This window comes from Plecotus auritus (genome assembly GCF_963455305.1).
Source record: "Plecotus auritus genome assembly, chromosome: 10".
Classification (NCBI taxonomy): domain Eukaryota; kingdom Metazoa; phylum Chordata; class Mammalia; order Chiroptera; family Vespertilionidae; genus Plecotus; species Plecotus auritus.
The window spans coordinates 30,267,256-30,291,023 of NC_137785.1; the positions used below are offsets into that span (position 1 = coordinate 30,267,256).

The 23,768-nt window shown below is 45.6% G+C and overlaps 1 pseudogene across 1 annotated transcript; it reads right to left on the minus strand.

The window, feature by feature from the left end:
- Positions 1-11,908: 11,908 nt before the first annotated feature.
- LOC308235515 (small ubiquitin-related modifier 2-like) lies at positions 11,909-12,187 on the minus strand (annotated as a pseudogene). The gene has a single exon. The product of its transcript is annotated as a small ubiquitin-related modifier 2-like (transcript).
- Positions 12,188-23,768: the final 11,581 nt, after the last annotated feature.

A 23,768-nucleotide genomic window follows, 5' to 3' on the forward strand; every position in this document is an offset into this window, starting at 1 on the left:
GCTACTGACCCTGTGCAGTAGGCTATGTCTAGGCTCAGGAAAAACTGACTGCAACTGGGTAGCTAGTGTTCAAGGACTATTGAAAGGAATGTGCACATCTCATGGCATATTAAATATAGGCCCATACTGGAGAGTGCAACAGAAGGAGCTGTGGAAAGAGTGAGACATGGAGGCCAGAAAGGTAGGGCACAGTAGAAGTGACAAGTGGGCAGTATGTTAAGAATGGGACAGGAAAGGTAGAAGAGAGATATGGTCATTGGCTTTAGCATCAAAACAATGATGAACAAGAGAAATGTTGCAGGTATGATTTGAAGACAGTAGTGACATCACATGCTCCCCATCTCCCACTTAACAGAGCCAGGCCCATTATATGCCCCTCTTGCCATGGCTGAAGTCATGTCCACTCTGTCAGGCACCCAGGGCTCTGCCCCCATCTCAAGCTGGGCAACTACATGGGACCTGAAGGATGTAAGACCTAAGGAAAAGACAGGGCAGGTAAGTGGCTAGCACTTCCCCAGGTGAACTACCCCACCAGAAACCATAGGAAAGAAAACAAAATGTTACAAAAAGAACACACATGGAAAGTCTGGCAGGAACATCCAATGGTCACAGCAAGGAGTAACCACATTAGTGCCTAGTGCTCCTGGCAGTCAGTCCTCAGGAAATGTTAGCTAAAGGAGAGGAGCAGGACAGAACTGTCACAGATCTGGGCGGTCACACAGACAGAGAGTGGCTAAGTCAGACAGGATCCATTGGACTATCAGACTCCCCATTGCTGGCCCCTTCTCTTCATGGCTTCAGGGCAGCAGGTGTTGGGGGGACCCTACACACAGCTCACTCCTGAAACCCACAGCACATACACCAGGGAAGCGGGGAAGGGAGCAGCACCCATGGTCTAGCAATGGGAAGGAAAACACTACATCTTGGGAAAAGGACAGAAAGAGTGAGCTTAGGACACCCAGGTGCAGGGGAAGGCCTTACTCAGAGAAGCTATAAGTGCAAAGTTCTCCAGCATCACATCGCAGTACAGGAGTTTCTGAGCCTCATCAAGGAGTCCCCACTCCTCTTGGGAGAAGTAAATAATCACGTCCTCAAAGGTCACATAGCCCTGCCATGATGGGGACAGTTCATTCAATGATTAGCTTCTCTCCTCAGGACTCCTGGTCCGTTCCCTGCTAACCCTCCTCTCCAGCTCCCCAACTCAGAGGAGATCCCAGACCCTGTTTCCACTGGCACATGGTCTTTTCTCCGATCTCATATAATTGCTAGATCAGCCCACAGCACTGATAGGCAGATGGGCAGAGAGACTCAGTAAGCTCTGGGCTTGAAGTGCAGGGTCCAACTCCCTCTTCTGTGGGTCCCTCCCCTAGTGTCACCAATGTCATTCCTTCCTGATGCAAATAAAGGTGGGCTCAGTCTTCTCCCATAATCCCCAGTACCAGCTCACACTCAATCCTTAATGCATATCACATTTTGGACTGCACCTCCCTCAAACTCTGTACCTCACCATTGCATTCCCATTATTAGGGTACCCTCTCCCCATTCCAGCCCATATCACAGCCATCTCCATGAACTTCCACATGTCACTCTGCACCACGCATCCAGAGAGTTCTTGGCGAACAGAACCATAATCCCATCCTGCCCCAGTTCTTGGCTCCAAGCTAAGCCACCCAGAACAACACATAGATATCTGATCCCCATGGCCCTCTTCCTCTTCTTTGTTCCACATTCTGGGCCTTCATCAGTCACAGTCATTCCAAAGCCAATACCTCTGGTCCTCCTACCCCTACCTACCCTAGGTTTAGTGGCTCTTCCAGCTGACCTCATTTCCCCTGAGCTAATTTTCCAGCCTGACTGAAAATTCCCAGGCCACATCAAGGGTCACAACAGGGCCTGGTGAGAACGCAGAGGTAAGAATAAGCATCAGCCCAGGCCTCACTGTAATATTACTTCTGTTATGACTAAGCCTCAGCACCTCTCATCTCTACAGCCCCAGGAAAATATGGCCTCCTGCCAGACCCCCTTTTCCCTACACAGCCCCTCACCACCACTACAGCCACCCCACCACTGCTCTTCTTCATCTGTCTTTATGATACTAAACAAGCCGACCATGGTGCCCAAGCAAGATACCCTGGTTCTCAATTCTCAGGCCCCACTCTCCTCTGTCATTGCCACCAGGACCTGAAATGTCACTTTCCTATATCGGACATACAGCTACACCCTTGTTCACACACCAGATGCCCCATGTTGTATGTTTCTAACTGTAGAGATAAATAAAGATCAACCAAATGAGAAAAGTAAATGCTATTTATTCTCTTGCAAGGGAGTCAGCCACAGTAGCTTATGTTTTTGGCAGACTTGAAGGAAGGCAGAGGAGTGGTGAAGCTTTAGAGTGGACAGAGGCGGGGTGGGCTGCAGATGGGCCTTGTTGGCATGGGACAATGGGAGCTATAGGCAGGCTAACTAGAAACAGGGCATCCTATATGATTGGTTAGGGTGTATATTTGACTTTCTCTAGTAGGACCTAAGTTGGAAGAGGGAATTAAAATTATAGAGGCTATCAGTTATTAATCAAGTGCTGGCCACCTGGGGCCAGTTGTTATAGAGGTTATTGTTTAGCTTCCTGGGTTCTCACTAGAGGTACTGTGATCTGACTTCCTGCAAGTCTGACTTATAGCAGGCTGGCTTCCTGGGCTGTTTATTGTAGATAAAGAGGTTGGTTTCCTAGGCAGGCTGCTGCAGGTTGTGGGTCAAAGTTCTCTTTTTATATATGGTCTGGCCACTGTCATTCTGTGTATCCAGTCTTTCATTCTTTAACTACACCTCCCCACAATTCTGAAGCAGTGTGTCTGTCTAGCTCAGTGGTCGCCAACCTTTTGGACCTCATGGACTACCAGTGGGCCGCGGACCACAGGTTGGCGACCACTGGTCTAGCTGCCTACTCTTCATCTCCACTCAGAACGTCAGAACTCCTTGGCCAGTGTGGCTCAGTTGGCTGGGTGTTGTCCCACGCACCAAAAAGTTGCTGGTTCAATTCCCAGTACGGGCACATGTCCAGGATGGCTAGATCCACAGTAGGGGGCGTACAGGAGGTAGCTGATCTATGTTTCTCTTTCTCCCTCTCTCTTCCTCTCTCTCTAAAAATCAATAAAATATTGGGAGGAAAAAGAACATCAGAACTCAACATGGTTAAAACCTAACTTCTGTTTTTCCTCTGAAAATTCCTTCTGCAACCAACTATGCCATCTCAGTTGATGGATCATCCATCCTACCAGCTGCTAAACCAAAAAAACCCATGGGATCATCATCCCTTCTCATTGGCACTCTCCACATCAAAAAATGTTGTGAACCCAACTTAAAAGACAGACTCTAAATTCAGTCCCTTCTACCCCCAGCCACCTGCACTACTCACCTGGACATTGCAGTGGCCTCACCGGGTGGTGTTCCACTCTGCTCCATAGGAATAAGACCTGAGTTACATCACTCCTCTGCTCCGCCCTTCTGTGGCGCCCAAAGCCCTCAGCATAGAGGCCCAGCTCAGCAGCTCATTCCAGAGCTGACTCGGGCCCACCTGTTCTCTGCCAGGCACTTGCGTAGGCTGGTCCCTGTGCCTAGAAACCCTTTCCGACCGCATTCCACTACATTTCAGAAATGGGAACCGCTCTATATAATCCTTGGTCTGGATTCTCGACCCTGGGCTGCGGGTGTCTCCCCTCCAGGGCCCATTCATAAGCAGAGCGATGGGAAAGGTGAAACGCCATAGACGACGCCCACCTTTTCCAGCCGGTGACGCCTCCAGGATTGAGCGCTTTCCGGCCTGCATCCGGCTGGCCGCGTAGGGGGCGGCGAGGGGAGAAGACCCGACCAACTGGGCTCTTCGTGACTTGGGCAGAGCTGCTCGGCGAGCTTTGCCTCCGAAAAGGACTGTCCCCAGACTTCTGTGACCGCCTGGGCCGCCCCCGCCCTCGAGGTCTATAAAAGACCCGCTTCTGCCTGCGAGGGCGAAAGTGAGCCCCTTCACTTCTCCACATCCAGAGCCCTAGATTCACATTGAAAATGGTGATAATACCGGATATACGGGATCCATGTGCTAGCTTTAAACGTTGCTCTAATTCAGTGCTTCTCAAACCATTAACACCAGCATCATCTGGGAATTTATTAAGATGCAAGTTTGGGGGAAACAATCCAAAAGAGATTCAGAAGATCTAGGGTGGGCCCAGCATTCTGTGTGCCAACAAGCTCTCCAGGGACTGCAGTTTGAGTAAAAGTTATCATTAAGTCCAGTAATAAAACTGGGAAAATAACACTACATATTTCATGGAGGTAACGGCCTGGGACATAGGTACTGCTTGATACTTGGGGCTATTGTTACGGTTATAATCATCAAAAGTCATAAACACTGCTGTGGAAGAAAAGTCAGAGACACCACTCTACAGAGTAAATCAGGGATATTTTTCAATATATGAAATACAATGATTCTAATTCAGCAGGTAGTTGCATAGCTAATGATAATTTTTACACAAAAGCACACCTTTTACCATTTGGCTATTTTATTTTATTCTTTAAAACATATGCAGGAGAGTTTCATAAACTCCAGGTGGGCCTATTGCCCAAGGAACAGATTCTTATAGGCTACAGAGTCAACATTTGAGAACACTAAGACTGAATGCCCTCAGTTACAAGCAGACAGTGGAGTCAACATGGTTTCAAGTTTGTGACATAAAATGACATGTCATTACTCATTCCTAATTCTCAGGCATAAAAGAAAAAGTTATTCAAGACACTTATTAAAGATCTAGAGGCCCAGCCCTGACCGGTTTGGCTCAGTGGATAGAGCGTTGGCCTGTGGACTGAAGGGTCCCGGGTTCGATTCCGGTCAAGGGCATGTGCCTTGGTTGTGGGCACATCCCCAGTAGGGGGTGTGCAAGAGGCAGCTGATCGATGTTTCTCCCTCATCGATGTTTCTAACTCTCTCTCCGTCTCCCTTTCTCTCTGTAAAAAATCAATAAAATATATTAAAAAAAAAAAAAAGATCTAGAGGCCCAGTGCATGGAATTGTGCACGGTTAGGTCCCTAGGCCTAGCTGCAATCAGGGCCAAGTCCTCCGCCCAGCGTCGCTCTTCCACCTCCGTGACCCCTGCCTCGCGAAGCTCCACACTCACAGCCCCCACCCTGCAAGGCTCCTCAGCCTCCACGGCCCCGCCCCGCCACACTGCGAGAGTTGGACCGGTCATTTGGTCGTCCTGGTCGTAACGGCCACTGGCTTTTTATATAGATAGATAGTAAGGCTGACTGCATTCAGGGGTGCTATTGCATGCCCATAGGGACCACTGTAATAGGAACTTGAAGTGTGTCCACATAAGGACATCCAAACCTAGAGTTTTTATATGAATTTATTATTTGAGCCAAACTGACAGCATTGCTGGGAAGCAAGATCTCAAATGCTCCAGAGAATGGCCGTTTTATAGTTTTCTTGTATACACATAAAATTAAGGAGGAAACCTAAGAAATATTACATGAAGGTGGGAGAAAGCAAGGTCTGGGATAGTTAACAAGATTGTGCTCCTGTGAGGGTGGTTATCCCTCTGAGGTGTCTGGAAGAGAGGATTACTCTAGCACATCAAAGGTGTGTTAACCTAGATGCACAGAAACAATGGACAGGGCTTGCTTAAATACCTTTTACTGAAAAAGTTATATGCTTGGGACATGACTATCCACCATGACCTGCCCAGTTAGGAATTTATGATCAGAACAACCTATGAGGTTATTTTAGGTTAGATTTATTACAGCACCTTTTTTGTCCACAAATGAAAGAGAGATTGGGATCTATTGCAATATAACAAGGATATGTGGGAATATATAGCCAAGGAGGGTGGTGGGGGAGGGGGGGGAGGGGGAGGTGTCAGTGGATGGATAATTACTGAGAGTAACCATAGAGGTAAGAGGGTGTTCTGGCTAAGCTGACCTAACAAGAATGTTGCTGAAGGCAGGCCAGAGTGATCAGGCATCACCTGGGGGATGGAGGAAATGACTAACCTGATTAGATGATCAGATATAGAGGGGGGGTGGTCCTTGTTAAACTGACTTAGCAGGATTCTTGCTAAAATTAGATAATGCAGACAGGACACAGAAGTCCAAAAGTCAGGGTCTAGTTGAGAAGAGAGTTCAGAAGAGCCTGGGTAGATGTTGCTTGAGGAGAGTATCCTTTTGTGTTTGTTTTTTGTTAATCCTCACCCAAGGATATTTTTTCCATTGATTTTTACAGAGAGTGGAAGGGAGGCAGGGAGAGAGAGAGAAACATCCATGTGAGAGAGACACATCTACTGATTGCCTCCCACATGTGCCCTTCACCAGGAATCGAACCTGAAACCCTTTGGTTTGTGAGCTGATGCTCAAATCACTGAGCAACACCTGTCAGGACTTGAGTAGAGATTCTTTTTCACAGGAAGCAAAACGTCCTCCTCTCCTCACTCAATTATTTGTCACTGCTCACTTCCAATATATAGTGTGATTGAGGGCCACATTGAAAGGACCTATTCAAACTGCTGAAGAAATTACAACCAACCTAGATTGCTATACATAGCAAATCATCTTTCAAGAAAAAAATGAAATAAGATTATTTCAAGCCAAAAATAACAAATTTAATGGAAAATTAATCTGCATAAAATACAATTTTAAAATTATGTTTGAGAAAAATGAAAAGTGATTCCAGGTGAAAGCTCTGCAATGATAGGAATGAGGATCTGAGAGAGGACTGTATCTGGGGGGTCAATATACCTCTTCATTACCTGTATAAAATATGAATAATATTTCCTTGTGGAGTTAGAATGATGGAATTACCATGCATACTATAAAATCATAGAAATTGAAATCGGACAAAGTGATTAATATTCTGAGACTCTTATATTGTCCAGGAGGAAGGTAAAGGTATTTATAACTTTGTGTTAGAATGAGTATTTGTAATTTTTAGCTTAAGTAATCTATATATGTAAAAGCCTAAGCGACTGGAACGACCAGTCACTATGATGTGCACTGACCACCGGGGGGCAGATGCTCAATGCAGGAGCTGCCCCCTGGTGGTCAGTGCGTTCCCACAGACAACCTCCCTCACTGGCCAACCTCCCATGGTCCCTTCCCCTGGCCCCTGGCCCCCGGGCTGGGACGGGGAACCAGGGGTGAGTGGCGGTGGATGTGGCCCCTTTCCCAGGGGGGCCAAGGGCTGGCTCCCTCCTCGGGGCCAGTGGCCAACCTCCCATGCCTTGTCCCTCACCAGGCCAGCAGGCCCCAATTGGCCCGCTGCCTGCCTGCTGTGGTGGCGGCGTGGTGGTGAGGGAAGGAGGGGAGGAGGTGGAAAACCGAGCGGTGGCAGGGTGCCGATGATGGCAGCATCAGCGTCCAGCATCCATTCCTTCCGCACCCAGCCTGGTGACTGCTGCCTTGTCTCCGGCCTGGCCCTGATTGGCCTGGCCCCAATCAGCCCTGATCACCAGCCAGGCATAGGGACCCCACCTGTGTATGAATTTCGTGTACCAGGCCTCTAGTCCTATATAATAAAAGGCTAATATGCAAATCAACCAAATGGCAGAACGACCAGTCGCTATGATGCCCACTGACCACCAGGGGGCAGATGCTCAATGCAGGGGTTGCTCCCTGGTGGTCAGTGCACCAGGAGCCGGGCTTATGGCTGGGGAGTGCAGTCGTGGTGGCGGGAGCCTCTCCCGCCTCCGTGGCAGTGCTAAGGATGTCCGACTGCCGGCTTAGGCCTGCTCCTCTTTGGTTGCATCAGAAGATGCTCAACCAACTGAGCCATTGGCTGGCCTATAGTTTTCTTTTTTTATAATGACTTTGTATGGTTTTGCTATTAAGGTAATGTTAGCCTCATAAAATGAGTTAGGAGGGATTCCCTCTACCTCTATGTTCTGGAAGAACTTTTAGAGAATTGGTGAACTTTCTTCCTTAAATATTTTGTAGAATCCACCAGTGAGCCCATCAGGACCTATTTTTTTATGTTTTGAAATGTTATTAATTATTGAATCAATTTTAATAGATTTATATCTAATCAGGTTATCTAATTTACTTGGTCCTTTGTGTTTTGAAAGATTATGTCTTTCATGGATTGGTCCACTTATCTATGTTATAAAGTTGTGAGCACAGAGTTGTTCATAATATTGCTTTATTAACCTTTAATGCCCATAGGATTATTAGTAAATGGTCTGTCTTTTATTTCTGACTTCCCCTGTTTCTAGTTTGTTAGTATAATGGGCTGAAGAGTGTCCCCCTGCACCTAAAATTGATATGTAGGAGCCTCAACCCCAATGTGACTATATTTGAGGATGGGTTTTTTAGGAAGGTAATTAAAGTTAATGAGATCATAAGGGTGGGGCGTTATGATGGAATCAGTGTCTTTATTATTTTTTTTAAATAATTCTTTATTGTTGAAAGTATTACATATGTCCCCCTTCCCCCTGAATTGACCTCCTCCAGTCCGCCCCCGCCCTAGGCCTTCTCCACCCTATTGTATGTGTTGGGATTCAGTGTCTTTATTAGAAGAAGAAGAGACACCAGAGATAACTTCCCTCAGGCATGCAGAAGAAAGACCAGGTGAGGACACAGTAAGAAACCGTGGTCTACAAGACAGGAAGAGGCCTCATCAGAAACCAAATCTAACAGCAACTTGATCTTGAACTTATAGCCTCCAGGACTGTGAGAAAATAAATTTCTATTGTTTATCTATCACCTAGTTTGTGTTATTTTGTTATGCCAACCCTTGCAGACTAATATAGTTTGCCTGGTGAGAATTTTATTAATCTTTTCAAAGAACCAGGTTTAAATTTTGTTGATTTTTGTCTATTAATTTTCTATTTTAAATTTCATTAATTTCTGCTCAAATTTTTATTACATTATCCTGCTAACTTTGGGTTTATTTTATACTTTTTTCTAGTTTCCTAAGGTAGAAGCTATATTATTGATGTTTTCACTGCTATAAATTTCCCCTTAAACACTGCTTTAACTGCATCTGATGAATTTTGGTGAGTTGTATTTTTATTTTCATTTAGTTCAAATTCTTTTTTTAGTTTCTCCTGAGATTTTCTTTTATATGTGATTTTTATTCATTAATTATACCTCAATAAAGTCAGGGGTTAGGGAAAGAGAAAGGTCATCTGTTAATTAATGAATATCTACTAAATTTGGATATGCCAGGTATCAATCCAAGATAGTGGCAAATAATAGTCTTTGGCTTCATGGAGCTTATAGTCTAGTGGAAAGTACTTGTTACTTCATTAAAAAACCAAATCCCAGGCTCCCACATGATGGGCAAGGATTCTTGGCTCTAGACAGAAAAGGAGCAAGCTGGAACAAAGAGAACCGAGTGGCAGAAATACAAGGCAGTGAGCATCAAGCGCTCTCCATGAGTAACACTGTCCACAGACTTGTGTTGTCTGGTCCTAGGGCTGGTTGTTGGGGTGGATGCTAAAGACTCTGACCCCTTTTTTCAATTTTGTACTTAGTAAACAGCATCCTTGTCACACTTGGCTTTTCAGACATGGCAGATACTATTAGTTCCCTTCTTTTTTAAAAAAATATATTTTTATTGATTTCAGAGAGGAAGGAAGAGGGAGAGAGAGAGAGAATCATTGATCAGCTGCCTCCTGCACACCCTCTACTGGGGACTGAGCCCGCAACCTGGGCATGTGCCCTTAACCGGAATTGAACCCTTCAGTCCCCAGGCCGACGCTCTATCCACTGAGCCAAACCAGCTAGGGCTAGTTACCTACTGTATTTCCTATGCTGTACTTTACATCCCCCAGTATTCTGTAACTGCCCATTTGTACTTCTTAATCCCTTCATCTTTTTCCCCAAATCTCCTCCCATCTGGCAACCATCAAAATCTTTTCTGTATCTATGACTCTGTTTCTGATCCTCTTGTTCATTTATTCTGTGTTACAGATTTCACATATAAGTGAAATCATAAGGCATTTGCCTTTTTCTTATTTCACTCAGCAAAATACTCTATAGTTCCATCCATCTTGTTACAGGTGGCAATATTTCATTCTTTTTTTATTGCTACCATATTCTATTGTATATAAGCACTATTTGTTCTTCATCCATTTATCTAATGCTGTAATGAACATATGAATGCATATGCCCTTTTGATTTAGTATTTTGTGTTTCTTTAGATAAATACCCAGAAGTACAATTGCTGGGTCCTTCATACAGGTTTTATTTATTTTTTAAACGAGAAGTTTATTTAAACAACAAGACACTTGACTTAAAGGAAAAACTATGATTCATTTTTTTAGAGTAATTTATCTCTACTTAAAGACAGCTTGCCCTACATGTAACAGTTATATACAAACAAGTTATAAAATTGTCCTTGATTTTACACTGATAAATGAAAAACATTAAAACTACCCAATGAAATAAGGATGCAAGAATTTTTGTTGTTCTTTTATTGTTAAACAGTGAGAGCAAAATAAATTCCTGGAATCTATAATAATAAAAGTGTAATATGCTAATTAGACTAGAGGTCCTTCCGGACGAAGCCGGGGCTGTGAGGGAAGCTGAGTCCCAGGTGCCTGCCGGTGGCCAGAAGGAAGCCCAGGTCCCAGGTGCCAGAGGAAAGCCGGTGCTGGCAGCCAGGGGAAGGAAGGCCTCTAGTCTAAAAGCTGAATGAGCATATCCCCTAAATGAAGAAAGAGGACATTTTCACAGAACCAGTAATTTTTCCTCATCCCATCTCCATTTGATGTTGGCTCAGTAGTTGAGTGTCAACCTATGAAGCAGGAGGTCATGGTTCGATTCCCAGTCAGGGCACATGCCAGGGTTGCGGCTCAATCCTCAGTGTGGGGCATGCAGAAGGCAGCCAATCAACGATTCTCTCTCATCATTGATGTTTCTATTGCTCCCTCTCCCTTCCTCTCTGAAATCGATAAAAAAATATATTTAAAAACAAACAAAAAGAACATACCATTGGCCATTTAGTTAAAAAAATGCAAATGCCTGTGTACATACATCAGTTACTTTATGTACAACAAAGGAATGGGGAAGCGGAAAATGAAAGAATAGAGCAAATTATACAAGGGGCCCAGTGCATGAAGTCGTGCACCTTGAAAGGAACTGTGGGCCACGAGGCTGTGGTTGGCACTGGGGTGGGTCTTGGACCATCCTCCGTGCCCCTGCCTGGCCCCTCCTGCCCTGGCCCCCGGTCCCCTGTCTGCCGACAGCCTCTCCCACCACCACCACTCCCACATACTAACGGCACTGGCCCCACTTGCACCTGCTGACGGCATGGAGCGATTGGGGCGGTGCCAGCAGCGGGTGTGAGCTGCGGCTGCTGGCCCCAATTGCCCCTCAGAAGCAGGGGGAGGTGGAGAAGCCCTGAGGGGCGATCGGGGCTGGCAGCCGCTGCTCATACCCGCTGATGGTGCTGAGTGATTGGGGCCAGCGCTGGGGGTCAGCAATGGCTGTGAGTGGTGGCTCCAGTGCCAGCAGCAGGTGGGAGTGCCTAGCAGGACAGCGGTGCATGGGAGCAAAGAATTTTCAGTAACCACCAGAGGCTCGCCCCGATGACAGAGACTGGCACCCCACCTTGGTCTGGCACCCCTGCTCACCTGCTCCACCATCCTGCCGTGGCCAATGCTTGCCATGTTGCATGCTCTGCCCCCTGCTGCTGATGCCCGCCATGTTCCACAAGCACCCCCTGGTGGTTAGCACATGTCATAGCGACCGGTTGTTTGGTTGTTCGGTTGTTCGATTGTGCCGCCGTTGGGTCTATTTGCATATTAGGGTTTTATATATATACTAGTAGATAGTCAGATGTGTTGAAACCCAATTGCAGTTTTCTAATTGAGAATATCTTCTTGGTCTGGAGGAACAGAGTTCTGGAGTAAAGTAGCCGGTTCCTTTTTTAGTAGACACCTCCTGTCTGCTCCTGGAACACATCAATTATATCTTCATCCTCCATTTCCAATTATGCAAGTGTGTCTGTTTCATTGATTGGCTGCCCATCAAGTGGAATCTGATCTACCTCATTGAAAACGAATGAAATAGGCTTTCATTAGTTTCCTAAGTGGTGTATGCCTCTTAATCTTAAACTGCACCACAGAACCATCCTGCCCCACCGCCCTCAAATAATATGATCGTTGTTCTCAGTCTTGACTCCTTCCTTGGGCTTTTCGTTGGCCATGGCTAGAGCTGGCATCTCCTCAGCTGCCACTTCACAAAAGAGGTACCAGGTCTGCACCAAACGAGCACACAAGCAGCACCAGGAGTGGCCCAGGCTTTATTTTAAAGTCTATATTGTCTGGTATAAGTATTGCTACCCCAGATCTTTTTGTTTCCATTTTCATGAAATATCTTTTTCCATCCCTTTACTTTCAGTCTTTTGTGTTGAAGTGAGTCTCTTGTGAGACAGTTTGTAAGAGTCTTGTTTTGTCATTCATTCAGCCACCACATGTTTTTTGATTGGAGCATTTAATCCATTTGCCTTCAAATAAATTGTTGACAGATATGTATTAACTAGAGGCCTGGTGCACAAATTTGTGCACAGGTGGGGTCTGGCTTGCCCCCATTGGGGCCAACGGGCCAGGCCGGCCGGTGGGGAGGGGCCAAGTTGGCGGCTGGCCCTGCCCCTGATCAGGGTTGGGGGGCCAATCAGGGGTGGGGCTGGCCTGGGGGAGCGGCTGTGAAGACCCACTGAGCTGGAGCTGAGCATGGGCCCCAGGCTTCCCAGGGAGGACGGCCTCAGCAAGGAAACAGAAACCACCAGAAGGCTCTGCACACAGGCCCTGAGCTCCCTTTGGCCAGGCGGACTCAGAGCTGGTGTCTCTGTGTGTACAATAGACAGAGCCCGGCACTCGCCTTTGTCTGTTGGTCAAATCCACTGCACCGAAAAACGTGTTTTGTTAAGTTGTATGAGTTCCTTATATATTTTGGATATTAACCCTTTATCAGATGTATCATTGCCAAATATGTTCGCCCATATATTGGGCTCCTTTTTTGTTTGGGTGATGGTTTCTTTTGCTGTGCAGAAGCTTTTTATTTTGATACTAGAGGCTCGGTGCACAAAATTCATGCACGGGTGTAGGTGTCCCTCAGTCCAGCCTGCACCCTCTCCAATCTGGGACACCCCTCTCACAATCCAGGACTGCTGGCTCCCAGCTGCTCACCTGCCTGCCTTCCTGATTACCCCTAACTGCTTCTGCCTGCCAGCCTGATCACCCCCTAACCACTCCCCTACCAGCCTGTTTGCCCTTAACTGCCCTCTCCTGCAGGCCTGGTCACCCCCAGCTGCCCTCCCCTGCAGGCTTGATCACCCCAACTGCCCTCCCTTGCAGGCCTGGTCCCTCCCAACTGCCCTCCCCCACTGGCCTGATCGCCCACAACTGCCCTCCCTTGCAGGCCTGGTCCCTCCCAACTGCTCTCCCCTGCTGGCCATCTTGTGGTGGCTATCTTGTGTCCACATGGGGGCAGTCATCTTTGACCACATGGGGGCAGCCATCTTGTGTGTTGGAGTGATGGTCAATTTGCATATTACTCTTTTATTAGATAGGATAGTCCCATTTGTTTATTTTCTCCTTAGTTTCCTTTGCCCTAGGACAGTGGTCGGCAAACTCATTAGTCAACAGAGCCAAATATCAACAGTACAACAATTGAAATTTCTTTTGAGAGCCAAATTTTTTAAACTTAAACTTCTTCTAACGCCACTTCTTCAAAATAGACTCGCCCAGGCCGTGGTATTTTGTGGAAGAGCCACACTCAAGGGGCCAAAGAGCTGCATGTGGCTTGCGAGCCGCAGTTTGCTGACCACTGCCCTAGGAGATGTATCCATAAACCTATTGCTATGAGAGAGGTCTGAGATTTTGCTGCCTATGGTTTCCCAACTTACATTTAAGTCTGTTATCCATTTTGAGTTTATTCTTGTGCATGGTGTAAGTTGGTGGTCTAGTTTCATTTTTTTTTTTTTTGCATATTATCTGTCCAATTTTCGCAACACCATTTATTGAAGAGACTGTCTCAACTCCATTGTATGCTCTAGCATCCTATGTCAAGTGTTAATGAAGCATAATGGCTTAGGTTGATTTCTGGGTTCTCTGTTCTGTTCCATTGATCTATATGCCTGTTCTTGTGCCAGTACCAGGCTGTTTTGATTATGGTGGCTTTGTAGTATAACTTCGTATCTGGTATTGTGATTCCTCCAACCTTGTTCTTCTTTCTCAAGATTGGAATATTTGTTCTAGATCTGTGAAATATGCTGTCAGTATTTTAGTAGGGATTGCATTGAATCTGTAGATTGCTTTGTGTAGTATGGACATTTTAATGAATGTTAATTATAGCAATCCATGAATATACTAAATTCTTCCACTTGTTTATATCTTCCTCTATCACTTTTTCAACATCTGGTAGTTTTCAGAGTACAAGTCTTTTACCACCTTGGTTAAGTTTACTCCTAAGTATCTTAGTTTTTTTGTTGCAATAATAAATGGGATTTTTTTTTTTTTTTAGTTTCTCTTTTGGAGAATTCATAATTGATGTATAAAAAAAGCCATTGATTTTTGTATCCTGCTACATTGCCAAATTAATTTATTAAATCTAGTAGATTTTTGGTGTAGTCCTTAGGGTTTCCTATGTACAATATCATGTTGTCTGTGAATAATGACAGTTTTACTTCCCCCTTTCCAATTTGGATGCCTTTTATTTCCTCTTCTTATGTGATCACTGTGGCTAGGACTTCCAGCACTATATTGAATATCAGTGGTGAAGCAGACATCCCTGTCATGTTCCTGTTCTTAGGGGAAATAGTTTTTGTTTTTGCCCATTAAGTTTGATGTTGGTTGTAGGTTTGTCATATATGGTCTTTATTAAGTTGAGATATGCTCCATTTATTCCCAATTTGCTGAAGAGTTGTGTTTTGTTTTTTATAAAAAACTAGAAGCCCAGTGCATGAATTCGTGTATGGGTGGGGTCCGGCAGGCCTGGCCCAAATCAGGGCGGATCGGGGCTGGGCCTGTCAGGAGGAGGAGATGGTGGGAGGTTGGCCAGCTGGCCCATCGGGCTGATCAGGGCTGGACCAACTGGGGGAAGGGGCTGTGGGCAATTGGCCAGCAGGCCCTGACCCCGATTGGGGTTGGGGGGCCGATTGGGGGTGGGGCTTGCCATGGGGAGGGGCTGTGGGTAGTGGGCCAGCCAGCCCCGCTCCCTATTGAGGTGGGGTGGAGATCAGAGTTTCCCTTAAGATCAGGACCAAGATAGGTATGTCTGCTTTCACCACTCTTATTCAACACAATTCTGGAAGTTTTAGCCACAGTAATCAGACAAGAAGAAGAATTAATGGGCATGCAAATTGTAAAATGGGAAGTAAAACTCTCATTATATGCGGGTGACATGATATTGTGTATAGAAAATGCTAAACACTCCACCAAAAAAACTACTAGATCTAATAAATGAATTTAGCAAAGTAACAGGATACAAAATTTTTAGAAAATTAACTTTTTGGTACTTGAAAAGAGACTTCTAAATTTCAATGGGAAAAATAATATTCAGGAATTGGTAGCATTTTTATGTACCAATAATGAACTGTCAGAAAGAGAGATCATTTTGGATCATTAGAATTCCTTCCTAATTATTTTTCCCATTGAAATTTAGAAGTCTCTTTTCAAGTACCAAAAAGTTAATTTTCTAAAAATTTTCATGGCACTTGAAAATTAAAGTGGTTGGGCCTGATGGACTTTTGTTTGTAGTATGGGGTAAGAAATAGTACCTCTTTAGGTACTTTTAAAGTTTCTTTGGTTACATGTCTCTTTAGGTTTCTCTCTCTTTTGCAGCCCATTTTTATAACCTGAAAGTGCCCTGATTAATGTTTAAGCTACCTATGTTTTCAATGTATGAGTGTAATTTTGTATATTTTCTAATAAAGTTTTTCTAATTCGATGTCAGGAGAGGGAGTGCAGTGAGAGTTAATATCTGTGTCTCTGGAATCAGGCACAGATTTCATTCCTGGCTCAGCTGCTTACCAACTCGCCTTGGCCAAATGCCTCATCCGCAAATGCTTCCAAACAGCCTGCTGTGAACTTTAATGAGAAAATGTGTCTAAAGATGTAGTGCACAGCACAGGGAATGCAGTCAATACTGGTGTAATAACTTTGCACGGTGACAGATGGCTACTAGGTTTAGTGTGGTGATCACATCAGAAGGTATATATATATATATATATATATATATATATATATATATATATATAATTAAATCGCGGTTACACACCTGAAACAAATATAATATTGTATGCCTACTACACTTTAATAAAAAAGTTTAAATTAAAGCAAGACTAATAAAATAATTACATGGAAAAGCAAAAACCAAAGAGAAAATGTATTTAAAGCAATCGAGTTACTAAGTTGTCTGTCTTATGCTAGTAGTTTTTCTGATGTTTCCTTAAAAATATAGATTTCCCTTTTATACAAGTTCTCAACTGTAACTGCTTCAAATGATACTGACATCAGTTCTGGCTCCACACACATAATAATTATTCTAGATCTGGTCCCAGATTATACACCAGCATGACACGGCTTCTCATTGTTTTCTCCAAAAGCTCAGCCAAGGGCCCCCATGCTTACCAGGGCCATTCTTCTGGGTTTCAGCCCCTGGGAGTTAAGTGGAGTCACCAACTATTCACCAAAATTTCATATCTTCCTCTTTCCATATAACTAAACTATCACACTCAGATATTCCTCTGTCATCTAGCTCTGTGTGTGTGTGTATATACACACAGAGTAGAGGCCCGGTGAATGAATTCATGCATGGATGGGGTCCCTCAGGGTGGCATGTGGGGATGGGGCCCCAGCTTGTGCCCCCAGGCTCACAGCCCCGCAGCCCCACCTGGCACCCTGCTGTGGCCTGGCACCGCCCCCTCACCTGCTCCACCATCCTGCCTGCAGGGTGATTGATTGGGGCCAGGCGCCCTGCCGCCACTGGTTGCCATCGGTGGGGTGATCGGGCCCCTGCTTGCACCTGCCGTGGTCTGGCACCGCCCGCTCACCTGCTCCAGTATCCCGCTCTCATCGGGGGCCCATTGGGGCTGGCAGTACCTCCACCTGCTGCCAGCGCTGCATCACTGACGCCCGCCATGTTCTGTGCTGCCCCCTGGTGGTCAGTGCACATCATAGTGAGCGGTCGAACTCCCGTATTGAACAATTTGCATATTAGGCTTTTATTATATAGGATCCTTGCATTTTTAAATTTTTGAGCTGCTTTTTCTTTAACATAAGAGACAATGGAAAGTTGGGGGTTCAATTTTTATTGTAACTCAGCTATTCACAGGATTAGGCTTTGGGTTTAATTTTCATAAATCTCAACCTGGCTGCTGAAGGAAATAAAGATTTTTTATTTTATTTTAGGACAGTCGTAGAAGCTTTCTATCCCTTACCTTGACCTTGAGCTGAGAATTTAATGCCCAGAGGCCCCCCCCTTTTTTTTGCACTTAGAAGCAAGAAACCAAGTGCATTATATTCTTTTTTAAATTTTCAATAAAATGTTCTATGGCAGCAACTACTTGGTCACCCCAGAACCTTACCTCATAGTCACTTCATTACAGGTATCAGCAGTCCCAGCTGTCACCTTGGAATGCCAGAGACACTCACCCAGCCCATATTACTTGTTGCAGCCCCACAGACCTTTTCCCCACCAGGGCCAGTGCTGTGGCTGGACTGGCCCTTGTTCTTATTGTGATTGCAGGATGCACTTTGGCAAAAACAATCAGGGAACTTTGAAAAGCAAGATTTATTGCTCTCAGGTCCTGGAGAGTACATGGCATGCTCAAGGGCTACACAGTGAGGTTGAAGTGTGGGGGATAGGGGAGGCAGAGCGAGAGAAGACCTGAGCTCTGACTTTATTGGGATCTGAGCATGAGTGGCTGGGGCTTCATGAGGTCACTCATTATTGGCCAATTTGAAGCACAAGAGTGGGAATTAGGGCACAGGAAACTGGAGGCCGGGTCATTGAAGTGGTCTGTTATCTATGTCACCCAGGGTTTTCTGAAAGGGGAACTTTGTGAGTATGGAGAGCCTTTTTTCTTATCGGATTGTTTTGCTAGTAACTGTCATACAGCTGGCAGTACGTCTATTCGAGATGGGTGTCTTTTGAAATGGGTGCGTTGGCAATTAGCCCTTAATATCAGGCACTTACACTACTGCAGGCAATCATTTTAATCACTGTTTTGACACTGCATGCCACAGACAACCAATGTCTCCTTTACCATTGAAGACAAGGTCATCAATGAGGTTACATCTACTGGATTAGAGAATCAATTCCAGATTCCCCTCCTTGAGGTTCTGTTCCCCTGGAGCCACTCACAGTTCTGATAACCATTGATCAGTCAGGATTCAGCCAGGGAAGTAGAACCCCAATAAGTATTCTGGGATAAGGGTTGATTATAAGAATTCGACGTCACATAACAGTGGGATGAGGTGGGAAAGAAAGGCCTGGAAGGGGAGCTGGAGTTCCATAGGTGTCACCAACTTGTCAACCTGAGAAGCCATGAGCTTTCTGCTGCCAATCTGGGATTGCAGAGTGGGAGCTGGTGAAGTCCACAGAAGAGACTGTCGCCTTTGTGGGTTCACAGTCAGAAACCTGGAGATGGGCCTGGGCTAGTCAGTCAGCAGGGCCAGAGTCGAGGAGAGCTGGACATGGAGTGGAGTTGAGCAGGGCAAGCTGAACCCCCGGCTCCTCTGCATCTGTCACTGGTCTGACCATGATGACTTTTAGAGAGTGATGGCTGCCGCTTCACTTCCAGCACCCAAGTCTCATGCTAAGTGCTTTCCTGGCCAACTCTGACCCAAAACCATACAGGGAAAGGGCTTCTGAGGAAGATAGCTCTAGTCTAACCAAGATGACACATATTCATGTAGTGAGTTTAAATATGGAGATATTTAAATAAATAAAATTGGAAGTGAATTAGAAGAATTATGAGAGAATCTTGACACCTGTACTTGCTCAATTTCTCACAAAGTATTTGAATGGATGTTCTAGTACTTAATCTTCACTGCTTATGAATTATGATCATTTGATTTTTGAAGAAACTGAGTGATAGGTTAAGAGAGATGCCTGATGCCTCTTAGTTATTAAGGCAGAATTGACACACGGTCTTGCTTGCCTATTTCCAAATGCTCAGTCACAGTGATATATAATTTTCAGCCTCACTTCCTATATGGTGGAGCCTATAGGACCACATCCTTGTTCTCCCTTTTACAATCTCATCACTCCTTCCCCCTCATTTTATAGATGTTTTGATGTTTCCTCTCTCTGTACTCATTTTCTTCATTTACTCTTCCACAAAATGTTTACTAACTTATAAGAGTCCTCTTTTCACAAACCTTGCTGATTTCCTGGTATCGTTCCCAAACTTTCTCACTACTACGGAACCTCTTTTATGGAAACATGTAAGTTTTGTTACAAAGTAGTCTGAAGATTTGGGTTCTTATTCTGGATTCACCTTTCATTTGGGCCATTAGCTCTCTCACTACACTTTAGGTTCCTTGTGTTTTAGATGAGAATAGTGGCTATAACCAGGGTCATTGGGAGCATACATTAGAATATTATATGTGAGAACACTTCATAAACTCTTAAGCACTAGAGAAATGCCACTGATTGTTAGCAATGCCTATGTGATTCTCAAATTAAAAAACTGGTACTGAAGGATAGACCAAATAAAAAATATTGCCTACATTTATTCACATGTAACCAACCCAGAGCAGACCCAGAGGAGGTTGTGTCCACTGAGGATGCATACACTGACAATGGGCTGGGAAGAGAACACGAGGAAACAACTCCTCCAGCTGCCCTGACTTGGGTCCCCTGGATGGAATGGAAGTGTGGGATGTCCAGGCCTGGGTCCAACCCTGGGGTAAACAGATTACCAGACTGAGTTTAGGACAAATTTTGATCCAGCATGTATTGGAAAACACTTAAGAATAAAGGCCTTTGAGTTAGCTAGATCTGCTTTAAATCCTCATAAAAACGGTCACATCGGCCAGGTCACCGAGTTTCCCAGGGCTTCAGATTCCTAAACTATAAAATGGAGAGGCAGGAGGGCAAAAGATAATCTAGTGTGTGTGAAAACATTAAACATAGAAGGCTTACTCATGATAGGTGCTCAGTGCTATCTGTGATAATAAATATTTCATTGTATTAGCTCACTTGGTACAAGGAACATATCTTATTCATTGATGTAACTCCAGATCTTGGTTCAATGCCAAGACACAATATGGCCGCAACAAAATTTTCTGAGTGAATAAATGAGTAGATGACCCAGTAAATGAAGAGCTCATAAGGCTAAATGTGATAGTGAGGGAAGCCAAAAGCTAAAATGTAATCTGGCATGGGGTCTGCAGTTGGTGAGGATGTGGTATCCTAGCTTCTCTGAACCACAAGTTGTGTGGAAAACAGTGTATGGCCCTGGCCAGATTGGCTCAGCGGTTAGTGTCAACCCATGGACCGAAGGGTCTCGGGTTCCATTCCCGGTCAAGTGCATGTACCTTGGTTGTAGGTTCAATCCTCCACCCCTGGTTGGGGCACAACCAATCGATGTGTCTGTAGCACACTGATGTTTCTTTCTCTCTCTTTCCCCTTCCCCCATCCCTTCCACACTCTCTAAAAATCAACGGAAAAAAATATTCTCACTCTTTGGATGAGGATTAAAAAAAAGAAAAAGAAAAAGAGAAGAAAACAGTGTATGTCTAGACTCCTCCCTTTGCCACCTCTTCCAGCTCCCAGACCTGTCATTCTAGGAGACTGCTCCATATCCTCTCCTCAAGGGCCTGGTCAGGCCTCACCCTTCATGTCCTGACACCTGGACAAAATTCCAATTGGCACAGTTCTGTGGCACCTTCTCTAGCAAGCGACCTAACCCTCCTCCACTATAGATGATATGCTTGGCTCTGACCCCTATGCAGCAGGTATCAGTGTATGTGGGGATACTCTGTGGCTGGGAGTTATGTGCAGTGGCCCAAGCTCATTGTCCTCACCCAAGGAGCACTCACTCACTCACTCCTCCCTCCTACTCTGTTCCCACAGGCAGCATCCAAACCCTGCAGATTCTACATCATCTACCACCTGTGGTGGTCTGGGCCACCCTCATCTCCTGCCAGCATTTTGTGGAGGCTTCTTCCCCCAGTTCTTCTGGGAAGCCTCCACACCACCAGCTGATACACTCCTGGCTTCCTCTTCCTTCATTATATAGTCTGCAACTGTTCACTTCCTGTGGGAGGTTAACTCATCCCTGCCCCACACTGAGCTCTATCAGGGCAAGAAACTGGGGTGTCTCATTCCCCTTTGCACCCTAACATTGAAGCAGAAAATGATGGGTGATTGATGCACAGTTACTGAGAGCAGGCATGAATAAAATGCATATCAGGAAGATGGACAGAGGAATGCATGAGTGGATAAATGACTAGAAGAGTGATGGGTAGGGATGGAATGAGAGCTGGAAAAAATGGAATGAAGCTTGCACATTTGTAGTGTGGAGAAGGGGCTTTGACAGACACATTCAAGAGGGAATTGCTGCTAGTGGGTACAGGGACAATTCTTTTAATTCCTGCCTCCGTAGTGAGGAAGTCTCTCTCATACCTTCTGGGACTCCCATAACCACAGGATCCTTAATGGGCAGACAGAGGACCCAATGCCATCCTTCTCTGCCTCAATGGCACCAACAATTGTGGGGCAGCTACTGAGTCCTGCTCCAATGGGGGAAGGTGGTGGGTCTTGGAAGGGGATGTGCCAGAAATCCCCTTCCAAGACCATTAGTCCTAGGGGCTGAGACCACAGAGACCTTCAGTCTGAAAACAAGTCAACTTTATCAGCTTAAGACTACTCCAGATTCCCTCCCTCACTGGCAGGACTTGGATGCAGGGAAAGCACAGGTGGAGTCTAAGATGATGGATTTTTAGGCCTTTGCAACCTTATTTTGTGTACCTTCTATACCAAGTGCTAAGCCTGTGAGGAAAGTAAATGAGGGGAAATTTATTATTTACAAAGGAAAAATAGGAACTTTATGGTAAGAAAACCAGCAGACAATATCTTAAGCAAGTGATCAAGGTCACCGTCACCAATAATGTCATATTAACATCACAGCCCCTTGCTGTGAAGCACTGAGAAGGGCACAACATCACTCTTGTGGCATCCTTATCATAAAGACATAACCTCAATCTAATTTTGAGAAAAGCATCAGGCAAACCCAAACTGAGGGACAGTCTACAAAGATTTGTAGTAATTCTGGTCACCAATTATAATGTGTGTGGGGGAGTGTTTCACCATACCACTAAGTAATTCTCTGTGACACCAGCTGGTTGTCCTACAATTCAACGCAATTCTGTCACTATCTACCTGAAGATAGTGTCAGATCCCACAGATAAAGAGCTCAGTCCTATAAGACTGCACCCCTATACACACTTCAGATGCCAGTTGCAAGCCCAGGTTATCACCTGTGCTCTGATTAAATGGCTACAGATTGGAGGTTCCCATGACTTCCTCCTCAGGTTTAATTTGTTAGAGTGGCTCACAGAACTCAGAGAAACATTTTAATTACTAGATTATCAGTTTATTATAAAAGTTTATAACTCAGCCCTGGCTGGTGTGGCTCAGTTGGTTGGAGCATTGTCCTATACACCAAAAGGTTGAGGATTCAATTCCTGATCTGGGAACATACCCAGGTTGTGGGTTCGATCCCTGGTTAGGGCACATATGGGATGTAGCTGATCGATGTTTCTCACATTGATGTTTCTCTCTCTCTTTCTTCCTCTCTCTGGAATTAAAAAAAAAAAGTAGGGGAAAAACCAAGATGGCGGCATAGGTAAACACCTAAACTGCTGCCTCGCACAACAATTTCAAAACTACAACTAAAAGACAGAACGGACACCATCCAGAACCACAGGAAAGCTGACTGAGTGAAAATTCTACAACTAGAAGGATAGAGAAAAGCTCACAGAGAATTGGAGGTACGGCAAAGGGTCTTTGGGCGCGCGGAGAGGAAGGGCGGCTGAGAGCCTGGCTGACTTTCTCTGGCGGAAGGGGGAAGGGAGCCCCCGACCACACTGAACCCCAGTTCTGACTGCACTGAACCCCTGTTCCGGGCGAGCCCCTGGGGACCCACGCTCTTGTGGGGGGAGTCTGGACTCTCAGGCGGACACTCGGGAGCCGGGGAAGGCGGAGGACTGAAAGTCCTCTCGCGCCAGTGCGCACAAAGGCTGCGGAGGCTGCCACAGGCTTTCCCTAGCGGAAGGGAGTGAGAGGCTCCTGACGGCACTGAACCTCAGTTCTGACTGAAGTGAGCCCCAGTTCTGACTGCAGTGAACCCCAGTTCCAGGCGAGCCCCTGGGGACCCACACTCTTGTGGGGGAGTCTGGACTCTCGGGCGGAGAATCGGGAGCCGGGAAGGCAGAGGACTGAAGGCACACACGTGCGCGCAAGGGCAACGCTGACGCTGACGGGAAGCCAAGACTGAGACCCCACCCCATCCAAGCTGAGCACAGAGGCTATTGCAATTTGGCAAGTCTAATCCTATAAGGCTGTCTCCAGCACCGGACTTCTCCCAGCATAGACACAGCTGATCCTTACAGCCAACTGGCCTGGAGGTCAATTCTTCCCAGTGATACCAACAACAATAAAGACTTAATTACAACAAGGCTGTACACACAGCCCACAAAAGTGTGCACCAAGAGTGTCCACCTCAGGTTAACTGGGGAGGCAGACCCACTGGGCCAAATTGGAAACCTAGCACA